General features: G+C 44.8%; 2 non-coding genes across 2 annotated transcripts; both read right to left on the reverse strand.

Annotated features, from left to right (window-relative positions):
* Window positions 1-16591: 16591 nt before the first annotated feature.
* Window positions 16592-16755, reverse strand: LOC132891081 (U1 spliceosomal RNA). Its single transcript, XR_009655259.1, has one exon. It is a non-coding gene; the product is annotated as a U1 spliceosomal RNA (small nuclear RNA).
* A 4498-nt stretch (window positions 16756-21253) lies between these two features.
* LOC132891084 (U2 spliceosomal RNA) lies at window positions 21254-21444 on the reverse strand. The gene has a single exon (XR_009655262.1). It is a non-coding gene; the product is annotated as a U2 spliceosomal RNA (small nuclear RNA).
* Between the last annotated feature and the right edge of the window lie 386 nt (window positions 21445-21830).

The following is a 21830-nucleotide window of genomic DNA, read 5'->3' on the forward strand; positions in this document are numbered from 1 at the left end:
ACTCTATAGTTCAAAGAAGAAGCCGTATCTAAACATGATCCAGAAGCGCAGACGTCTTCTCTGGGCCAAGGCTCATTTAAAATGGACTGTGGCAAAGTGGAAAACTGTTCTGTGGTCAGACAAATCAAAATGTGAAGTTCTTTATGGAAATCAGGGATGCCGTGTCATTCGGACTAAAGAGGAGAATGACGACCCAAGTTGTTATCGGCGCTCAGTTCAGAAGCCTGCATCTCTGATGGTATGGGGTTGCATTAGTGCGTGTGGCATGGGCAGCTTACACATCTGGAAAGACACCATCAATGCTGAAAGGTATATCCAGGTTCTAGAGCAACATATGCTCCCATCCAGACGACGTCTCTTTCAGGGAAGACCTTGCATTTTCCAACATGACAATGCCAAACCACATACTGCATCAATTACAGCATCATGGCTGCGTAGAAGAAGGGTCCGGGTACTGAACTGGCCAGCCTGCAGTCCAGATCTTTCACCCATAGAAAACATTTGGCGCATCACAAAACGGAAGATACGACAAAAAAGACCTATGTTAGGACTTGGACTGTTTTGGCCTCTAGAGGCCGCTGTTATTTCCTTTTCGTGTCATATTTATTTTGGCCTCTAGAGGCCGCCACTGTTCCTGTGTTTTGTGTTTTTTTTTGTTAATTGCCTGTTAGTCCTAATTATCTTCACCTGTGTCCTTAATTAGTTTGTGTATTTATACCCCTGAGTTCAGTCCTCTTGTCACGGAGTCTTTGTGCTGTTATGTTTATCTCCAGTTTCCTTTGTACTGTGTTTTGTGGATCTTCTGAGCTTTTGCATTTTTGCCTTTTTCTTTTTGAATTATACTCTTTGCTTTTGTTTTTTTTTTGTTTTGCCCTGGATTGTATATAGTGTACATAGTATAAATAAACCTTTTGTTACTTTTTCTACTTCCGCCTCACGCCTCTGCATTTGAGTCATTCCCCTGGTGGCCTAGTGGGGGTTTGCTGGATCATCACACCAACGAACCAGGTTCGAATCCCAGCAAAACCCTAACAGAAAGACTCCGTCATGACCGACTCAGCAGAGGCTGCTTCAACTGTCTACCCGGCCAACCTTCAGGGAATTATGGCAGCTTTGACACGCTTCGGAGCGACTATGGACGCTCATGGACGTACGCTCACCAGCCAACGTGAGGCCCTTGCTCGCCACGAGGAACTGCTTCAGCAAATTGGGAAAACCCTGGCACAGCTGACATCTCTGCCTGCATCTCCTGCTCCTGATCCAGTTCCTGCTCTTGATCCAGCTCCCACTCCTGCTCCAGTGCCTCCTGCCATGCTGCCTTCTTCACCTCGTGAACCCAGCCTTCCTGCACCACAGAGGTATGACGGCAAGCACAGTGAGTGCCGAGAGTTCCTTACCCAGTGTCAACTCACCTTTGAGCTTCAGCCTACCACCTACACTACGGATCGCCGCAAGATTGCCTTTGTGATCACCTTATTAGCTGGTAAGGCGCGAGCCTGGGCTACTGCTATCTGGCAAAGACAGGGACCTGAGTGCTTTGATTTCCAGCTGTTTTCTGAAGAGATGCTTCGGGTCTTCGATCAGGCAGACATCAGTACCGACGCAGCCCGAAAGCTCATGTCCATCCGGCAAGGAGGAAGCGTCGCAGATTACGCCATCTCGTTCCGAACACTCGCAGCAGTAAGTGGATGGAACGAGACTGCCCTGGTGTCAGCCTTCCACCATGGTCTGTCTGACCCCATCAAGGACGGTCTGGCCTCTATTGGATGCCCAAGTGACCTCGAAACCCTCATCTCACATGCTATTCGTCTGGACAACAGGATGAGAGAACGCCACCAAGCCTTGAGCCCCCCCAGCCTCCCTACCTCTACCTGGAGACCGTCTACCTCCTTCAGTGACTGTCCAGAACCCATGCAAGTGGGTCGTACTCGCCTCTCCGCATCTGAGAGGGAGCGCAGAAGGAGGGACAAGTGCTGCATCTACTGTGGCAAGCCTGGTCACTTCCGAGCATCATGTCCCGAACTCTTGGGAAAAGGACCGCCCCGTCCAGCCGAGGGAGGGTTGTGACGGGGCCTACCCTCTCTCCCGGACTCCCTGGCCAAGGAATCTACATCCCGGTCTCCATCTCCTGGGGTGAGTCTGTCCACTCTTGTCAAGCTTTGATAGACTCAGGGGCGGCTGGGAACTTTATGGATATTCACTTCGCCCAAAGCATCAATATACCTACTGCACCTCTTGAAGTCCCTCTGTCTGTGTCTGCCCTCGATGGCCAAGCGTTAGGTGATGGAAGAGTCACTCAAGTTACTTCTCCAGTCTTCCTCCAGTCTCAAGGTCACAAGGAAGAAATATCCCTGCACCTGATTCCTTCACCTGAGTTCCCAGTTATTCTAGGCCTTCCTTGGCTTACTCGCCACAACCCTCGCATAGACTGGGTAACAAGCCAGGTTGTGGAATGGGGCCCTGCATGCCATGCCTCTTGTCTGCTCTCTAGCTCTCCTGTGTCTCCTGCCGAGCCCCCTGATCTCACCGAGTTATCTCAAGTTCCCACAGAGTACTGGGATCTCAAGGAGGTATTCAGCAAGAGCAGGGCCGCCGTTCTTCCTCCGCACCGGGCCTACGACTGTGCCATCGACTTGCTCCCTGGGACTACCCCTCCTCGTGGCAGACTGTTTTCCCTCTCTCAGCCAGAACGCAAGGCTATGGAGGAATACCTCAAAGACGCCCTGGTCTCTGGGTTCATTCGACCCTCCACCTCACCTGCTGGTGCCGGCTTCTTCTTTGTCGGCAAGAAGGATGGGGGGCTTCGACCATGTATTGACTACAGGGGCCTGAACAAGATCACTGTGCGCAACCGATATCCCCTTCCGCTGATGTCCACTGCTTTCGACCTGCTCCAAGGTGCCACCGTCTTCACCAAGTTGGACCTACGGAACGCATACCACCTCATCCGTATCCGACAGGGAGACGAGTGGAAGACTGCCTTTAACACCCCGTCTGGGCACTACGAATACCAGGTGATGCCCTTCGGACTCACCAACGCACCAGCTGTTTTTCAGGCCCTAATCAACGACGTCTTAAGGGATATGATTAACCTGTACGTCTTTGTCTACCTCGATGACATCCTTATCTTTTCCAAGACCGTGCAGGAGCACCGCCACCATGTCCGCCAGGTTCTCCAGAGGCTGCTACAGAACAATCTGTTCGCCAAGGCCCAGAAATGCGAATTTCATGTTCCCGAGGTCTCCTTTCTGGGATTTATTGTACGGACAGGCCAACTCCAAATGGACCCTGCCAAGACCCTGGCCGTCCGGGACTGGCCTACTCCCAAGTCCGTTAAGGAGGTTCAGCGGTTCTTAGGATTCGCTAACTTCTACCGCAAGTTCATCAGGAACTTCAGTTCTGTGGCAGCACCCATGTCAGACCTCACCAAAGGGACAGGTGGATCTTATGGCTGGTCTCCTCAGGCAGAAAAGGCGTTCAAAGACCTCAAGGCCCGCTTCTGCACGGCACCCATTCTGGTCCTCCCGGACACCTCCCAACCATTCATCGTGGAGGTGGACGCCTCGGACAGTGGTGTCGGCGCGGTACTCTCTCAACGTTCGGAAGGAAAGCTGCACCCCTGCGCTTACTTCTCCCACCGCCTGAGTCCTGCGGAGTCCCGGTACGATGTGGGGGATCGAGAACTGCTAGCGGTCAAACTGGCCCTTGAGGAGTGGAGGCACTGGCTGGAGGGAGCGCAACATCCATTCCTGGTTTGGACTGACCACAAGAACCTGGAGTACCTCCAGCAAGCCAAGAGACTGAACCCTCGACAGGCTAGGTGGGCCCTGTTTTTCAGTCGGTTTGACTTCACCCTCTCGTACCGTCCCGGCTCCAAGAACACCAAACCTGACGCACTGTCCAGGCTGTTCTCTGCCACTAACAGGGAGAATGAAGTCGGGCCTATTATCCCGGTGTCCCGGATTGTGGCCCCTGTCCGCTGGGGTATTGAGGAGGCTGTTCGACGAGCCCAACGCCAGGACCCCGGTCCTGGGACGGGGCCACCGGGCCTCTTGTACGTCCCACATCAAGCCCGGGCCAAGGTTCTCCAGTGGGGTCACTCTTCCCCTCTCACCGCCCACCCGGGAGCTCGGAGGACCCTGGACTTCCTGAAAAGACGCTTCTGGTGGCCTAACATGGAGCAGGAAGTAAGGTCATTTGTCCTGTCCTGTGAGGTTTGCACCAGAACCAAGAACCCACGACAGCGTCCCCAGGGTCTCCTGCATCCTCTGACCATTCCCCGGCGTCCCTGGTCCCACATGGCAGTCGACTTCATCACGGGTCTCCCTGAGTCACAAGGTAACATGGTCATTTTGGTCATTGTTGACAGATTCTCCAAGGCCTGCCGCTTCATACCTCTGTGCAAACTCCCCTCTGCTCTTGAAACAGCGAAACTTATATTTAATCATGACTTCCGAGTCTTTGGTCTTCCACAGGACATCGTCTCAGACCGAGGGCCCCAGTTCTCCTCCCGAGTGTGGCACGGGTTCTGCAAGGTCATCGGAGCCACTGCCAGCCTCTCCTCTGGGTTTCACCCACAGTCCAATGGTCAGACGGAGAGGCTCAACCAGGACCTGGAAACCACCCTGCGAGGCCTGGCTATGGATAACCCGACATCGTGGAGCACCTGGCTGCCATGGGCAGAGTACGCCCACAACACCCTGCAGTCATCGGCCACCAAGCTGTCGCCATTCCAGTGCCAATTCGGGTTCCAGCCACCTCTGTTCCCGGACCAGGAGGAGGACGCGGGGGTGCCCTCGGTCAACCAATATGTGAGACGGTGTCGCAAGACCTGGAGCAAGGTCAGGAAGACCCTCATACAGACCTCCAGAACCAACCAGACTCAGGCCAACCGCCACAGAAGACCTGCACACACTTTCCGCCCTGGGCAGCGGGTTTGGCTGTCCACTAAGGACCTTCCGCTGCGGGTGGAGAACCGCAAGCTTGCTCCTCGCTACATTGGCCCCTTCAAGGTGGTGCGCAGGGTGAACCCTGTCTCCTACCGGCTTCAGTTGCCCCGGACTCTGAGGATCAACCCCACTTTCCATGTTTCCCTGTTGCGGCCTGTACTGACGTCTACGTATGCCCCTGCCCCTAGGAACCCCCCACCCCCCCGCATCTTCCAGGGGCAGACTGTGTTCACTGTGCATCGCCTGCTTGACTCCCGCCGGGTCCGCGGCGGGTTGCAATATCTGGTGGACTGGGAGGGCTATGGTCCTGAGGAGCGCTGCTGGGTTCCTGCTCGGGATGTCCTGGATAAAGAACTGTGTCGGGACTTCCATTCGGCCCATCCGGATTGCCCTGGGAACGTCAGGAGACGCTCCTAGAGGGGGGGGGTCCTGTTAGGACTTGGACTGTTTTGGCCTCTAGAGGCCGCTGTTATTTCCTTTTCGTGTCATATTTATTTTGGCCTCTAGAGGCCGCCACTGTTCCTGTGTTTTGTGTTTTTTTTTGTTAATTGCCTGTTAGTCCTAATTATCTTCACCTGTGTCCTTAATTAGTTTGTGTATTTATACCCCTGAGTTCAGTCCTCTTGTCACGGAGTCTTTGTGCTGTTATGTTTATCTCCAGTTTCCTTTGTACTGTGTTTTGTGGATCTTCTGAGCTTTTGCATTTTTGCCTTTTTCTTTTTGAATTATACTCTTTGTTTTTGTTTTTTTTTTGTTTTGCCCTGGATTGTATATAGTGTACATAGTATAAATAAACCTTTTGTTACTTTTTCTACTTCCGCCTCACGCCTCTGCATTTGAGTCATTCCCCTGGTGGCCTAGTGGGGGTTTGCTGGATCATCACACCAACGAACCAGGTTCGAATCCCAGCAAAACCCTAACAACCTAAGACAGTTGAGCGACTAGAATCCTACGTTAGACAAGAATGGGTTAACATTCCTATCCCTAAACTTGAGCAACTTGTCTCCTCAGTCCCCAGACGTTTACAGACTGTTGTAAAGAGAAAAGGGGATGTCTCGCAGTGGTAAACATGGCCTTGTCCCAACTTTTTTGAGATGTGTTGTTGTCATGAAATTTAAAATCACCTAATTTTTCTCTTTAAATGATACATTTTCTCAGTTTAAACATTTGATATGTCCTCTATGTTCTATTCTGAATAAAATATGGAATTTTGAAACTTCCACATCATTGCATTCCGTTTTTATTTACAATTTGTACTTTGTCCCAACTTTTTTGGAATCAGGGTTGTAACTCCAACTATGTTTACACATTATTTGTAAGTTGCCATCTTTAGTCACGTTTAGTCTTGTTGAATGTGATGTAAAATTCGTGTTATCTACATTGTTATTGGTCAAAACATCGATGTCGAGACCATAATAGCCCATCAAATCAGTTTTTACAAAGACACCCACATCCGCTTTCTTTTATCAAAACTTACACATGTTCGTGAGCTGCATATCAAAAATACTTTCCTCTAATCGGCGTTTTTTCTCAAGATGCCGAATACTATTGACAAGCGAGATGAAGCGAAGGTACGTGAAATTGATGCTGGTATAAAAAAGTTTCGCAAAGCAAAAGGAAAGCAAGAGAGGAGTGTGAGAGAGAGCAGAAGAGAACCAGGTTAGAGCATGTAAAAACACAGGAGGCGCTGGCTAATGAAAGAAAAAGGAAAAAAGAGAGGACTGATAAACTTTTGGCTTTGGCCAAGAAGCTGAAGTCTAAATGATCAAATGGAAATTTATTTCAAAAATAACTGGGAACTGTAAATAACTTTTAACTGTAAAAAGTGTAAATAGACATTTTCCTTTTGAAGAAAACATACAAGTGATGTGGACAATAAGATAAAGACAGTCCCCATAAAATATGCATTTGTTTGATTCAATACATTGAATATATGATAATTTGAATTATAGCTGACAGTGTTGATGATAACTATATAACTTTAAAGTTTAAATAGACATTGTGAAGAAATCATATACAAATAATGTGGACATTAGGAAAAGGTCAGTTTCCATAAGATATGAATGTTTTTAATTCAATATATTGAATATATGAAAATTTGAATTATTAATGGAACTGTAAATAACTATGAATTTTAATCGACATTTTTTAGAAAAACAAGTGATGTTGACAATGAGTAATAACCAGTCCCCATAAAATGTAGATATTATTTTGAATTAATGCAATACACATTGATTTTGATACATATTGTTCTATATAATAGTGTTTTTATTTCAATAAGTATTAAAATAGGCATCAGGTGTTTTAATTAACTACAGCTCAGATTGCAGGAAACAGGGTGTGTAAGGTCTCATTTTGAAAAAAAATTCCCAGGGGGTGTGTAAGGTCTCATTTTGAAAAAAAATTCCCCCCGGACCCCCCTTATTACAGATTTTCTGCTTTTTTCATCAGCACCCACTCTCATCCCTGCAAAACATTTAGCAATGATCTAAACAATCACCTCTTTAGCCATCTCGAGACACCATAGTCCCTTAGTGATAAAGATTTCATTTTTTATTATGAAAATCCTACAATCACTGGAATATGTGTTGAACTTTATTTTGGAGGCAAAATTTTTCTTTCATTTAAAAAAAATGGCAAGAAAAACAGCCTTTCTTCTGAGAGTTTATGTTGGAGTTAGACTCATTCAACTCCTCGTTGTAAAAAAAAATAAAATAAATAATAATAATAATAATAATAATAATAATGACAGGCTACTGTGCCTGTTCCTCACAGTCCTAAAAAGATAATTGTATTTCCTCTTCTCCCCCCCATGTCTGTAAATTGTAATGATGTATTATTGTGCCGTTGCTGTGTCATCCAAGTGATGTTATATATTGTGTTTGTAATATGCATCAATTTAAAAAAATAAAGAAAAATATTTTTATCCAATTAGACTTTCTACCTGAATGAAGAGCGTTGGTTTATTGACTTGGTTTCACTTTGTGTCTAGCAACAATTTTTTTTTTAACATAAAACGTAGCCTGTTAAAAATATTAAACATAATAACCAAAATATCAATTTATCCCTATTCACAGTGAGGTCATAAAAGGTCTCCTATATAATAAAACTTGCTTATCTGGCCGATGACCATTATTACATCATGAATATATTTACGCTATTTTACATTAGACATACGTGAATATAAGTACAAAGTACCAGGGGTTACATCAGCTGGAGCAGTTATTTAAGTGACCAATTTAATCTTCCTACACTGGTTTACCTTTTTATGTTCTTTGACTTCTCAGTGCAGAACAATCTATGGTACTTTTAGGACTGCAGTTCTCATGAACAGATTTGCACTCAAGTTTCCATTAATGAAGAGTTATAACATCAACGAAACTGACTTCATGTTAAAACTGTTAATGTTATAGTCATGTTGTCTGTTGTTGCTCAAATGAGGATGGGTTCCCTTTTGAGTCTGGTTCCTCTCGAGGTTTCTTCCTCATGTCGTCCGAGGGAGTTTTTCCTTGCCACCGTTGCCACAGGATTGCTCATTGGGGATAGATTAGGGATAAAATTAGCTCATGTTTTAAGTCTTTCAAATTCTGTAAAGCTGCTTTGCGGCAATGTTTATTGTCAAACGCGCTATAGAAATAAATTTGGCTTGACTCTAGATGAGCATTTCCACACCATCTTAAAACCTAGAAGTGTGAAATGGATAGTGGAACTACGTCACGAATCTACAGAAAATAGTCCATTACACTGAAGTGTGGTCTGGTTTGTCATCAGCCACATAACTAACTGAAAGGACTCCATCTCTGTGCAATTAAAGTGTCACGTGATATCAATATAAACGCACCAGTTCCGGAAGTTGCCAAGGCTCCACACCTTTATTATATAGAAATAATAAATAAATACAATACACCACAAGTGCTACAAAGGTTGATAGTTCTGTAGTCTAGGCCACAAAATTGCAGCACAAATATAAAAGTTGTTTAAGTGATGAACTGCACAGGTATGTGACTGGCAAAAGACATGAATATTGCACCCAAGGCACACAAACTCACAAAATAACTTCAGACATGCATGTAAAAATTTCCCTTTTGTTTCACCCTTAATTTCATTCAGGAGTGGTTCCTCTTGAGGTTTGGTTTCACATTTTTTTTTGAAGGGGGCTGCTTCATTTTCTCATCATTCCGCTAGCAGGGTTTGGTAAGTTGCTAATTACTGCACATGAAGCTTCACTGCCTCCCCCTTAGCTACACCAACATGGAGCAAAAGTAGCTTACTACATCAGAAGCTACTTTTTATTTTTTAATAGAACCAACTCCTTGCTAAGTCAGTCAGTGCCACCTCATTGATCAATATAAACGGTAAGTCAAACAGACAGGTTTTTATAAACAGTTCAATTGTTTAACAATACCATATGATCATTACCCTCACCACTCCAAAACAAATCTGGGAGAAAAAAAAAAAAAAAACAACCCACACACAACCCCAAAGTGTGCACCACACAAAATGTAGATGTTGATAGTGCATGAACATTCATCTTTGTGTGCACCTGTGTTTACATCACCCCACGTGACATCACAGTCATACGAAAGTCATTCTGTGGCTACAAGTGCCGTTAACAGCCACAAGTTCACATCGACCGACAGTTTTATTTACATTGCAGCAGAAAGTCCCCCCCCCATGTTCATTTCATACACTTCAATAAAGTAGTCAGTGCTACAGTGAGTTATAGAATTAATGAATGCAATAACTGGAGTGCATTAAAAAAAAAAAGTATAGGGACACAAAGTGCCAGACTACTCATAGGTAAGGATACAATACAATAAGCTTTATTAGGTTCCCAAACACGGGATCTTCATACCTAATTTACAAAAATCTAATCATAAATATTTCTAATTACAAATAATAATCATACATTTTAAATGTAAAATTTGATAAAATCTAATACAATTTTTTAAAAATATTAATCTAGAAAAATATATAAAAAGCTAAAAAACAAACAAACTAAGATCTAATAAATATACTAATATTTGTTATCATCAATTCAATTTGCACTCACCCACCTTTCCAAATACTGCGACTTCAAATTCCGATTAAATACTGACACTGATGAAGAATTAGAAATAGCCTGAAGGCCAATTTATGCTGACAACCCAGTCCTCGCAGATGGCGTCGCAGATGGCGTCGCAGATGGCGTCTGCGAAGCCCCCCCCTTCGCAGACGCTCTGCGCGCACCTCCCAAAAATTGTGACCACCGCAGACAGCCTCGCAGACAGCGTCGCAGACAAGATTGGTCCACTCTACATCCACTGTACACGCACTTCCACTTCCCTACTTTCCCGGTTTGTTTTGTTTTCACGACCGCCATTTTTAAAAACACGAGCGAAGATGGAGCAGCACGAAGAGCAGTTGATCGAGGAAGTACGTACATCTATACGACTCCAGTTCTAGTCATTATAAGTAACCGGAGGATAAACACTCCACTAACCACACCCACCAACTACTCCTAGCGATTTCGCGACTTCGTGCCCCCTTGCGTTGTGGCGGTGAATAACATCGTGCACGCCTATTACTCCCCGCTCAACGATAAATTACAACTGTCTGCGAAAAGCTATCTGCAAAAGCCTTGTCGCAAGAGTATGCAGAGGCCCTTAGGAAGTGAATTCCAGACAGAAGCCCCTCTATAAAGAAATGAGTGCTGTGCCTTAACGGTACGACACTTAGGAATATTCAGATTGTTGCTGTTCCTAGTGTTATGTTGATGTATGCTAGAGCGTTTCCTGAACAGGCTAATAAGATAATCAGGCGCAAGATTGTTCATACACTTGTACATCAGTACCGCATCTCTTATGGCTAGTAAATCTGACACAGGGAAAAGCTTAAGGACACGTGCCTATAGAACAATCAGATATTTTCACACATAGCAACAGAAAGAAACTACCTTTAAACCACCTCTTAGTCAATTATATTCAAAAAAAGCAAAAAACAAATTGGTCTAAAGTGACAGTCAATTTGAAACTAAAAAATGAAAACTAGAACTTGTAAACAGAGATGCAGTGTTCATAGTAGTCATACACACTCATTCAGACCTTTTTTATTTATTTCAATGTGGCCAGCCAACCCAGGGACAAAATGTGCAGACAGGAAATTCTGCACATGCAACAGTTCGGCTCCTACTCCTGTTCCTTCAGCTGATGCTTGTATTGTGTAGCTCTTACCCAGAATGAAGGACTGCCAACACTGCACAGTGTGCATTATGGGTACAATTAAATGGACTGATGTAGATGAACCAGCAATCCTAGGGGTTGCTTGACTGTCAAGCATTAGTGCCTGTATCAAAGGGGCCAGCAATCTCCAAAATGGAGGAGGTCTTTGTGATTGTGGATAGTTGTTTTATGGTATGCACTTTCGCCCGTAGTCAGCTGGGATAGACTCCAGCTTGCCTGCGACCCTGTAGAACAGGATAAAGCGGCTAGAGATAATGAGATGAGATGAGGTTCAGGAGCCGGTCTTGGTGAAAGGTCCCACACGGTCTTGATGTAAATTTTTGGTAGAGGACTGGCTCGTCCACCAAAATGCAGTGCTGGATTCACTCATACACCTTCAAGATGGCACTCTTCTCAGGACTAGTGCGAGACCCTTGAGGTGGCCAGCAGACGCGCAGCTTGTGAACAGGCAAGGCAGGCAACTGCTTGGGGCCCCCTAGCCCAGGGGCCCCCCGAGAGTCGGGGCCCGAGGGCTTATTTATTTTGTTTTTTATTGTTTTTATTGTTCTTTACCATTGTATTTTCACATTTGGAATTTAAAAAACTTTGGTTTCATACATTTTTCATTGGTGTCAGATTATTTATAACATATTGGTGATGAACACTGGTCAGAAGGGCCCCCTGGAAATTTTTGCTTGGGGCCACAACAGACTCTAGAATCGCCTCTGGTGACCAGCATGTATAGCCTGTTGTGCTGGCACATCTTCACTCTTCATATTACAGCAGCATCACAAAGATCATCCCTTTTTGTGTGGCAGTAGAGGGTGTTGCCCCAGTGTGTTCTGTACAGCCAGTTGAATTACTGCTGCCCTGCTTCTCCACCGCATTTCAGACTTCAGAGACCCTGTTCCTCTGCTTAGTGTAAAGTGACAGCTTGTCCTCCATCAGGCCAATCTCTACCAAGCCAGAGCAGAACATTTCCAGCTTCTGAAAGCCAGGTTGAGGGTTTGGGCTGCAGACATCCTCCTATTTATTTAAATAAATAAATAAAAACCATACAAATATGGCAAATTCAAACAGTCTTTTTTGCAGCAACCACTGTACCATATTTCATTCTAGCAGTCAAACAGCTACTCACCCAAAGCCAGTGGAGGTTGTCATTGTGAGCATGATGTGCTGGACACTGTGCTGCCCCCACATCAGTATCATCTGGATCAGGCTGCCCGGACTGAACATCCATTTGGGTGGGGTAATGACTAGAGTTCCTACATCTAAAAGGTGTGATCCTCAAACCCTCTGTGACTGTAAATACACCTGTCCATGTTGGCCTTATGGAGAATGGACACTTGTTGGAAATTCTCTGCATCTCCTCTGAGGTTGTCCTTCACCCACTGGTTCACCATCTCTCTTCTAGGTGGTTTGTCACCTCTGATCTGTGTTTGTCGAGTATACTGGAATCATATACATCAAACTTTGCACCATCATTCGTATCTGCGTGATGAGTAGAGAAACTTTGCAAACAAATAATAGCAATAGCTTTGTGCAAACAAATATACAGGCAAATTTCATTACTACACAAAGCCATGTGGCCACCCATTTTGTTGCCAACAAAACAGTACAAGACTTCCCATGATGCACTGCTGCTGAATATGTAACAAGATCTACGATGCTCAGGATTTGTGCGTCATGGCACATGCACTAAAATCACAAGTCCGTCCAGAAGCAATACTGCATTTTTACACATTAGGGAATAAGTCAGCAAAAAATATTTTCAGCAATTTAAAAAGATTGTTTGAAAGCTGTCATTAGTCATGCTTCCTCGATGTGTACGTCAGGTGGTCAAGCTACAGGCAAAACAAACCAGTTTGCCCGTTACCTAAAACTAAACTCCAGTTAAATTTAGATCATTGCGCAAGGCATTATGTGAGAACACTCAGCCAACTACAGGCAAAAGCATCAAAACGCTAAGATATAAAAAGGTTAAAGCATATAGGCAGAGCCATGGCCTCACTTTTGTTTATAAATGCCTTGAGACCTCAAGAATGGCACAGGAATAGTTTTAAGCATTAACAATAAATCTAATATAGTAATTTTTACGATTAAAGTGATTTACATAGGTAGCGGTCTGAGTGAATGACCCTGATGTCCGCAACGTCACAGCGGGAAGTTTATCGGTCTCATCGCCATTTCTGCTATACTAAAACACAGAGCTGACTGCAACTCCGATCCTTCATTTTGAGCCAATTTATTGCCATGCCACGTAGATGTGTTGCTGCACCCACCAGCAACACGACAGAAGGCGGATTTACGTTGCATTCATGGTCCAAGAATCTCCAAACTGCAAAGATTTGGACATGTTTTGCAAGAAGTTCACGGGCACATTGGGCACCTATGAAGTGGTCTCTCCTCTGCTCTGCACATTTTACTGAAGACTCGTATGAGACCTCTGATCTGTTGAGGCGTGTTGGCTATAAGCCCGTATTGAAAGAGGGTGCAGTACCAACAATTAAAGAAAAAGAAAATTATAAAGTATTTATTTATTTTTTTTAAAAAGCAAAGTTCAGTTGCACCAATCCTCCCGGAGTGAGCCAAGAGTTGCTGCTAAAACCTGGGACGGAACGGGACGTGATATATCGCTTGGGCAGTGACCTCCCCGCGGTTGTTGCTAAAACCAGTGACATCCCGTCCCGGGTTTTAGTAATTGCCTGAGCAGAGCAGTAATGGTGGAGTACTCAGTATGGACAAAATAGAGAATGAGTGGTCCAGCCGTCTTATTTCTCAACTGGATATTACTGCCATCTCGCCCTTACGTGGAAGAAGTGAATGAACGGAGAACTGAAAGTCAGATTGTTTCAAAACAATCGGCCACAAGATGGGTCTTCAAGAAGCAAGAACACAGACGGGTAAGCTCCGACTCTCATTTGGATTTATAAAAAAAAAAATTGTTTACCTGCATTTAGATTAATGCATGTAACTTGTATTATGTGTTTAAGTTACCAGTATAATGCCGCTTTTCCACTACAAACGCGGCTGAGTCGGGCTGAGCCGTGCCGTGCTGAGTTGGGCTGAGTCGAGCTGAGCGGGACTATTGAAGTTGCATTTCGACTACAACCATGCTGAACCGTGCTGGCTGGAAGTGGGTGGACACATTGGGTGGAGTTAGCGAAAGTGGGTGGATGTCACGTGATGTCGTTAAGCAGCGCAAACAGTGACAGCAGTGAGCTTTTAAGCGGTAGTCTCACGACCCGGATAGTAAACAATAAACATGGAGGACATGGAGTCGTTAGTGTTGCTGGTCTTGGTGCTGTGGCTTGTTGTCACCGACAACGCCAACAGATACTGGCAAGAGCGTATAGATGAGGCGAGGCGCATAAGGCTTCAGAAATTCTCGTAATTCGTAATTATTCTTCTTCCAGGTTTACGGTGTTTACAGATCCCAGCGTGCTCGCGGGGCGTGTGTGGGCATGTGAGGACACTCCCCCTCACCAATCAGTGCACAGGGGAGTGTCTCCTCACGCCCCTAGCCCCACTCGGCTCGCTTTGGCTCGCTTCAGCCCCACTCCAAAACGGTGCGAGTTTTAGGGGCTAAGCAGGGCTGAAGCGAGCCGAGTCGTGCTGTTCTTTGGTAGTCGAAACGAGAGCCGTGTCGGGCTGAAGTGAGCTGAAGTGAGCTGAAAAAGGGTAGTGGAAAAGGGCCATAAGATTATTTAATTTGCTTCAGAATGTGATTGTCTCAGTTCATCTGATTATTTAATTAGCCTTTTACATTTTATCAGTGAAAATGCATGCATGTACATGTATGTTGCATAAGTTATAACACCCTATCCTGTTTTAATGAGAGTCAACCCACAATCAATGGCGTCAAATCAGTCTTAATTGAGCAGGTCGGTAACGGTATTTCTTACTTTCACCATAAATTTTTTATTTACATGACTTTGGTCTAGGGCAGCACGGTGGTGTAGTGGTTAGCGCTGTTGCCTCACAGCAAGAAGGTCCGGGCTCGAACCCCGTGGCCGGCGAGGGCCTTTCTGTGCGGAGTTTGCATGTTCTCCCTGTTGTCCGCGTGGGTTTCCTCTGGGTGCTCCGGTTTCCCCCACAGTCCAAAGACATGCAGGTTAGGTTAACTGGTGACTCTAAATTGACCGTAGGTGTGAATGTGAGTGTGAATGGTTGTCTGTGTCTATGTGTCAGCCCTGTGATGACCTGGCGACTTGTCCAGGGTGTACCCCGCCTTTTGCCCATAGTCAGCTGGGATAGGCTCCAGCTTGCCTGTGACCCTGTAGAACAGGATAAAGCGGCTAGAGATAATGAGATGAGACTTTGGTCTATAGCGGTCAAAGGCCTCGGCCTTAAAACCGGTTAAGTAAAGTTATACCGTATAACTTTAATATATCATAGGAGGGTGTAGCAACACCAATCTTGATGGGATTAGTACTCATCGTTTCCCACATTGCGCTCAGGCAGGTGGTGTAGTGGTTAGCACGGCCGCCTCACAGCAAGAAGGTTCCGGGTTCGAACCCAGTGGCCAGCAAGGGCCTTTCTGTGTGGAATTTGCATGTTCTCCCCGTATTTGTGTGGGTTTCTTCCGGGTGTGCCGGTTTCCCCCACAATCCAAAGACGTGCAGGTTAGGTTAATATGGGACGGCCTTGAGCGAGGCACCTAATTCCCAACTGCTCCCCGGGCGCTATTAGCATGGCTGCCCACTGCTCTGGGTATGTGTGTGTGTTCACTGCTTCCGATGGGTTAAATGCAGAGAGGAAATTTCACAAGTGTGTGATGAATAAAGTTGTGCTTTCTCTCTTTCCTTTCAGGTGACAATTCCATATTTCAATGCAAAATCGCTAGCTGCTAAACTTGGTCTACACAGGCTGTGCACTGAAACCGTGCAAGCTCGCGCAGCCTGCTGGCGCTTCCGCAGGTGACGTCACGAATCTGGCTCCAGACTCCCTTGGGATTTTTCCAGATGCGTTTTGTTATTTTTTTTCTGCTCTGGACAGATGGCCTTGTGCAAAATTACCCTTCTGAATGAGTGTGTAAAGGGACATTCTGGTCCAGGATATGCACTTTAACACCCTACATTTTCTGCCACTGAAAAGTCTTCAGGACGGTATCATATCTCTTATTTTAATAAATTCAAAACCAATTACTAGTATAAAAGAATTAATATACTTCAGTATGTACAGTAAAAAAAAAACCTTGGCCTTTTACAGAAGACAATGCCCAGTTAACGACTCCGCCATGGATTATTTTCCTGTAATATCACTCATAAAACAAGATGCATTGCTTCTATATAGTATCATTCCTATTCACTATAATAGCTTGTCAGTCAAATGCACACAGCTGCTTGAGTTCAACGGTTACTACACAACGCTCAGTAAAACGCTCAAATATCTTCTGCAAAAAAAAAAAAGTGTGTAATCTGATATTAGTACAAACAACATCAGGGGAGAGCGCGAACGCAGTCCCCCACTACCAGAAATTATGCAGTCGAGATTCCCACATTTGGGGAATTCGCAGGGGTCAGCACAACCGGAGTGCAATGGCTGAGCCTCGCCCTGGGTGAACCACCTTCTTGATCATGGTATCTCCCCTGCCAGGTAAGTATGAATTGTAGTGCCATCGGCCAGCGACTACACCACAGCAGATACGGTTTACCAACAGGGCAAAAAAAATGGCACTAATCATTACTTCACATCTGAGGCTAAAACACTGCATTCTAAAAGTACAGCAAAAAAATAAGACTACTTTTATTACACAAATCTGTATGGTCGTCTATTTTCTTAATAATTCAGCACCATACTTCCCACAATGCACTGCTGCTGAATAAGTACATCCGCAATGCTCAGAACACAGTTTTTTTTTATTTATTTATTGAAACAGACTTTTTTTTTAATCACAGTAATCAGTCCAGAAGAAATAGCACATTATTACACGGTAAGCAGGAAGAACGTTATTAACATTTTTTATGAAGGTTATTTTAAAGCCTCACTCACAGTTAGCCCCACCCCTCTGTGTGCAGATTAGGTTGAGTTATAGCTAAAACAAAATGACTTCTCTAAAATAAATCTCGCCTTCATTCACTGTTTTAGCGAATAAATGAGAGGCAGGGGTAGGAAAACGTGCCATTAACTTTATACAGTTACTAGTTACTATTTAATTACAATGTCTGAAAAAACACGCATGAGCGCAGACATTTCTGTCCGACCGGTAATGAGTCCGTATAGGATACACCGCTCCGGATTTATAGTTCCGCCTGCCACAAACGAAGACTCATTCACGATTTATTAACCGTATAACTTTACAAATTTTGTGACTGTGATTAAATATCTGGTGCCGTGTCAAGTTAAATCGCCCGCAGGAAATCCGTTCTATCCAGGACTACAAGTTGCATTTTTATAACTTAAACATGCTATCGACTCTTATTCCTGCGAGTTAATGACACAAAAAATATTAAATGCTACATGTTTTACAGTAAATAATACGCAAGCTTTGGTCAGGTAGTTTTTAATGCAACAAAAAGTCCAAGTAGCGAGTTGAATGTTCATGTCAGAGAGAGATTAGGATCTGAATCGTGGAAAAAGACAAGCTAGTTTAAGGGCAGAGCAGCTTCTTCAAAACCACACTGATGCTGCTGCTGCATGAACCACGTAAAAACCCTTTTCTGGGGGTAAACTTTGATAATTCGCTGGATACTTTATTAGCAGGGTGGCATGGTGGTGCAGTGGTTAGTGCTGTCGCCTCACAGCAAGAAGGTCCGGATTCGAGCCCCGTGGCCGGCGAGGGCCTTTCTGTGTGGAGTTTGCATGTTCTCCCCGTGTCCGTGTGGGTTTCCTCCAGGTGCTCTGGTTTCCCCCACAGTCCAAAGACATGCAGGTTAGATTTACTGGTGACTCTAAACTGACCGTAGGTGTGAATGTGAGTGCGAATGGTTGTCTGTGTCTATGTGTCAGCCCTGTGATGACCTGGCGACTTGTCCAAGGCGTACCCCGCCTTTTGCCCATAGTCAGCTGGGATAGGCTCCAGCTTGCCTGCGACCCTGTAGAACAGGATAAAGTGGCTAGAGATGAGATGAGACTTTATTAGTATGCTTTCGAGAAAAAAAAAAAGTTGTACAATTATAGAGGATTTCTATAGAAAAGGAGCACAAGCGACTCAGAAATAGAGACTAATCAAGCCAAAAGGGCTTGTGATTCATAGATCACAAATACAGGACTCCAGAAACAAACTAAACAACATTAGATTAGAAAGAACTTTATTGATCCCTTTGGGAGGGTTCCCTCAAGGAAATTAAAATTCCAGTAGCATCATTACAGGATAAACAGAGAATAGAAAATAGAGAAAACTTCTAGATAAATTAAATTATTTACATATAGAAATATAAAAAAGAATAAGATATGGGAAAAGGAAAAAAAAGTCCAGCAGGAGAGGTATTGCACATTTATATTGCACACTGTCCAGTATTGCTTTTTGTCAGGCTAGGCTACTGCTCCTTCCCGTCCTCTGTCCTCCTGTTACCCTGCCTCCCTCCCCCCCAGACAGGAGTTGTACAGTCTGATGGCGTGAGGGACAAAGGAGTTTTAAAGTCTGTTCGTCCTGCACTTAGGAAGGAGCATTCTGTCACTGAACAGGCTCCTCTGGTTGCTGATGACGGTGTGTAGAAGGTGACTGGCATCATCCATGATATTCAGTAGTTTGTCCATAGACTTCTTCTCTACCACCAATCACCAGAGAGTCCAACTTCATGCCAACCACAGAGATGGCCCGCCTGATCAATTTGTCCAGCCTGGATATACTACCCCCCCAGCACACCACGGTGTAAAACAGGACACTGGCAACCACAGACTCATAGAACATCCACAGGAGTTTCCTGCAGATGTTAAAGTACATATTCTGGACCAATTTTGTTTTTTTTTTTATATGAAAGTATGTCCCTTTACCAAGAAGGTCTGGGTTCGAGCCCCGTGGCTGGCGAGGGCCTTTCTGTGCGGAGTTTGCATGTTCTCCCCGTGTCCGCGTGGGTTTCCTCCGGGTGCTCCGGTTTCCCCCACAGTCCAAAGACATGTAGGTTAGGTTAACTGGTGACTCTAAATTGACCGTAGATGTGAGTGTGAATGGTTGTCTGTGTCTATGTGTCAGCCCTGTGATGACCTGGCGACTTGTCCAGGATGTACCTCGCCTTTCGCCCGTAGTCAGCTGGGATAGGCTCCAGCTTGCCTGCGACCCTGTAGAACAGGATAATCTAAACTCTATTGTTCTATTATTATTCTAAATCCTGGCAGAGCATCAATTGACAGCTATTGTCAGATTAATGGCCCTTTTCCACTACCCTTTTTCAGCTCACTTCAGCTCGCTTCAGCTCACTTCAGCCCGACACGGCTCGCGTTTCGACTACCAAAAACCAGCACGACTCAGCTCGTTTCAGCCCTGCTTAGCCCCTAAAACTCGCACCGTTTTGGGGTAGGGCTGAAGCGAGCCAAACCGTGCTGACTGAGGCTGGGGGCGTGAGCAGACACTCCCCTGTGCACTGATTGGTGAGGAGGAGTGTCCTCACATGCCCACACACGCCCCGCGAGCACGCTGGGATCTGTAAACACCGCAAACCCGGAAGAAGAAGAATTACGAATTACGAGAATTTCTGAAGCCTTATGCGCCTCGCCTCATCTACACGCTCTTGCCAGTATCTGTTGGCGTTGTCAAGCCACAGCACCAAGACCAGCAACACTAACGACTCCATGTCCTCCATGTTTATTGTTTACTATTCGGGTCGTGAGACTACCGCTTAAAAGATCACTGAATCAGTGACATACAGAGCATCGTGGACGAGTTCGCGGAGCGCAAGGCTCGCCGTATGCCCTTCAAATAATGCGCGCAGTAGGCTATTGATGTTTTATTATGAGCCATGTACAGTATGTCGCCGAATGTTTTTTTGTTTCTGAGTTACATGTTCGTTTGAAGGACTTAATGTACAAAATAACATAGTTGCACCCCGGAGTGTTGAAATTGGTAAACACAGTGCATTCAGTGAGGTTTGCACCGCCCTCCTTTTATTTCTGACTCTTCCTATCACTGTTGAAACCTCTGAGCGCTCATTCGTATGCCCTTCAAATAATGTGCGCAGTATAGGCTATTGATGTTTTATTATGAGCCATGTACAGTATCCTAATGTTTTTTGTTTCTGAGTTACATGTTCGTTTGAAGGACTTGATGTACTAAATAACATAGTTGCACCCGGTAGTGTTGAAATTGGTAAACACCGCAGTTGCGGACATTTTGTAGCCTAAAATGATGTTATGATAAGCTTTAATAAAGGGCCCGGTCATTTGCCCCGCCCCCGGCCCGGCTCTGACTTGTTCCGCCACTGTCACTGATGTCACTGTTTGCGCTGCTTAACGACATCACATGACGTCCACCCACTTTCGCTAACTCCACCCAATGTGTCCACCCACTTCCAGCCAGCACGGTTCAGCGCGGTTGTAGTCGAAATGCAACTCCAACAGCCCCGCTCAGCTCGACTCGGCACGGCACGGCTCAGCCGCGTTTGTAGTGGAAAAGCGGCATAACAGTCAACACCACATGGACAAAGACAGCTGGGATGGCCTTTCATAGGTGTGATACGCCCGTCTCATTAGTATGCATGTGAAAGAGACTTGTGACTTACATTTGTCAGACTTTTTTACAATATGTATTGAAACTACATACAATTTCTAAATGCTCGTTACTATTATGTAGCCAAGACCTATGTTTACAATGTTCAAACTTTGAAAGCCCCACTCAGATATATTTATACTGTGTATTTTTACAAGATTTGAACACCTTTGAAAACAGGTTTTTGTCTATTTGTGCTTACAGTGAATTTTAATAAAACTTTTTTTCATTACATTCATGTTACTCTCATTTCATTATAGTTTTAGTTAAATCAAATACTTAAAACTGTACAGGTTTACCAAACTGCCTCAGAATGTCTAAAAGACCTTGAGCTTCAAAGCGTTAATACACTGTTTATCAGCATATTTTTTCATGACACTTACCCAAACGCGCATGTAACTGACTGACTAAACAACAGCAGACAGATAACCAGACATGATCTTTCTTTAACAGTTAGAAGGGGGTGCACCGTTCCCGGAAGTACTGCAATACCGGGTCGATGCGTGGAGTGGACGGAGCAAGCCCCTATTCCATCTCCCTGTTCCAAAAATCAATTTAATATATGGTCCCCGGATAGGGGACGTATCAGATATTAAACTGATAAGAACAGATACTACACTTGATCTTAGCCAAAAGGCCGAGAAGCGATACCGAGACTACCAACCAACAACCCGGGACATTCTACACAACTGTAAACCCGAGGACGGCAAATCCTCCTGTCTCTTAATATTGTATAATAAACCAGTATAAAATATAGGAAATATATAGGTAATGCCAAAATCAGCAGAGAAAAAGGCGATTTAAGCGTCTTAAAATCACCAAAACCAAAAGGAAATGATAATGTATGCAGAAACTGACCAATCGGAGACGAGAACACAAAATCCTCCTCACTACAAACTCACACCGATTTAGGAAACAGGTTTTCAAAAGAAACCTTCAAACGAGCTTAAAATACTTTGATTCAAACAGCTAAAACACGACAAACCGAATGTCTGGCATTTAAAAACATGTCAAAATTGTCCTGAATTATATAAC

This window comes from Neoarius graeffei, chromosome 8, assembly GCF_027579695.1.
Source record: "Neoarius graeffei isolate fNeoGra1 chromosome 8, fNeoGra1.pri, whole genome shotgun sequence".
In the NCBI taxonomy this organism is placed as follows: Eukaryota; Metazoa; Chordata; class Actinopteri; order Siluriformes; family Ariidae; genus Neoarius; species Neoarius graeffei.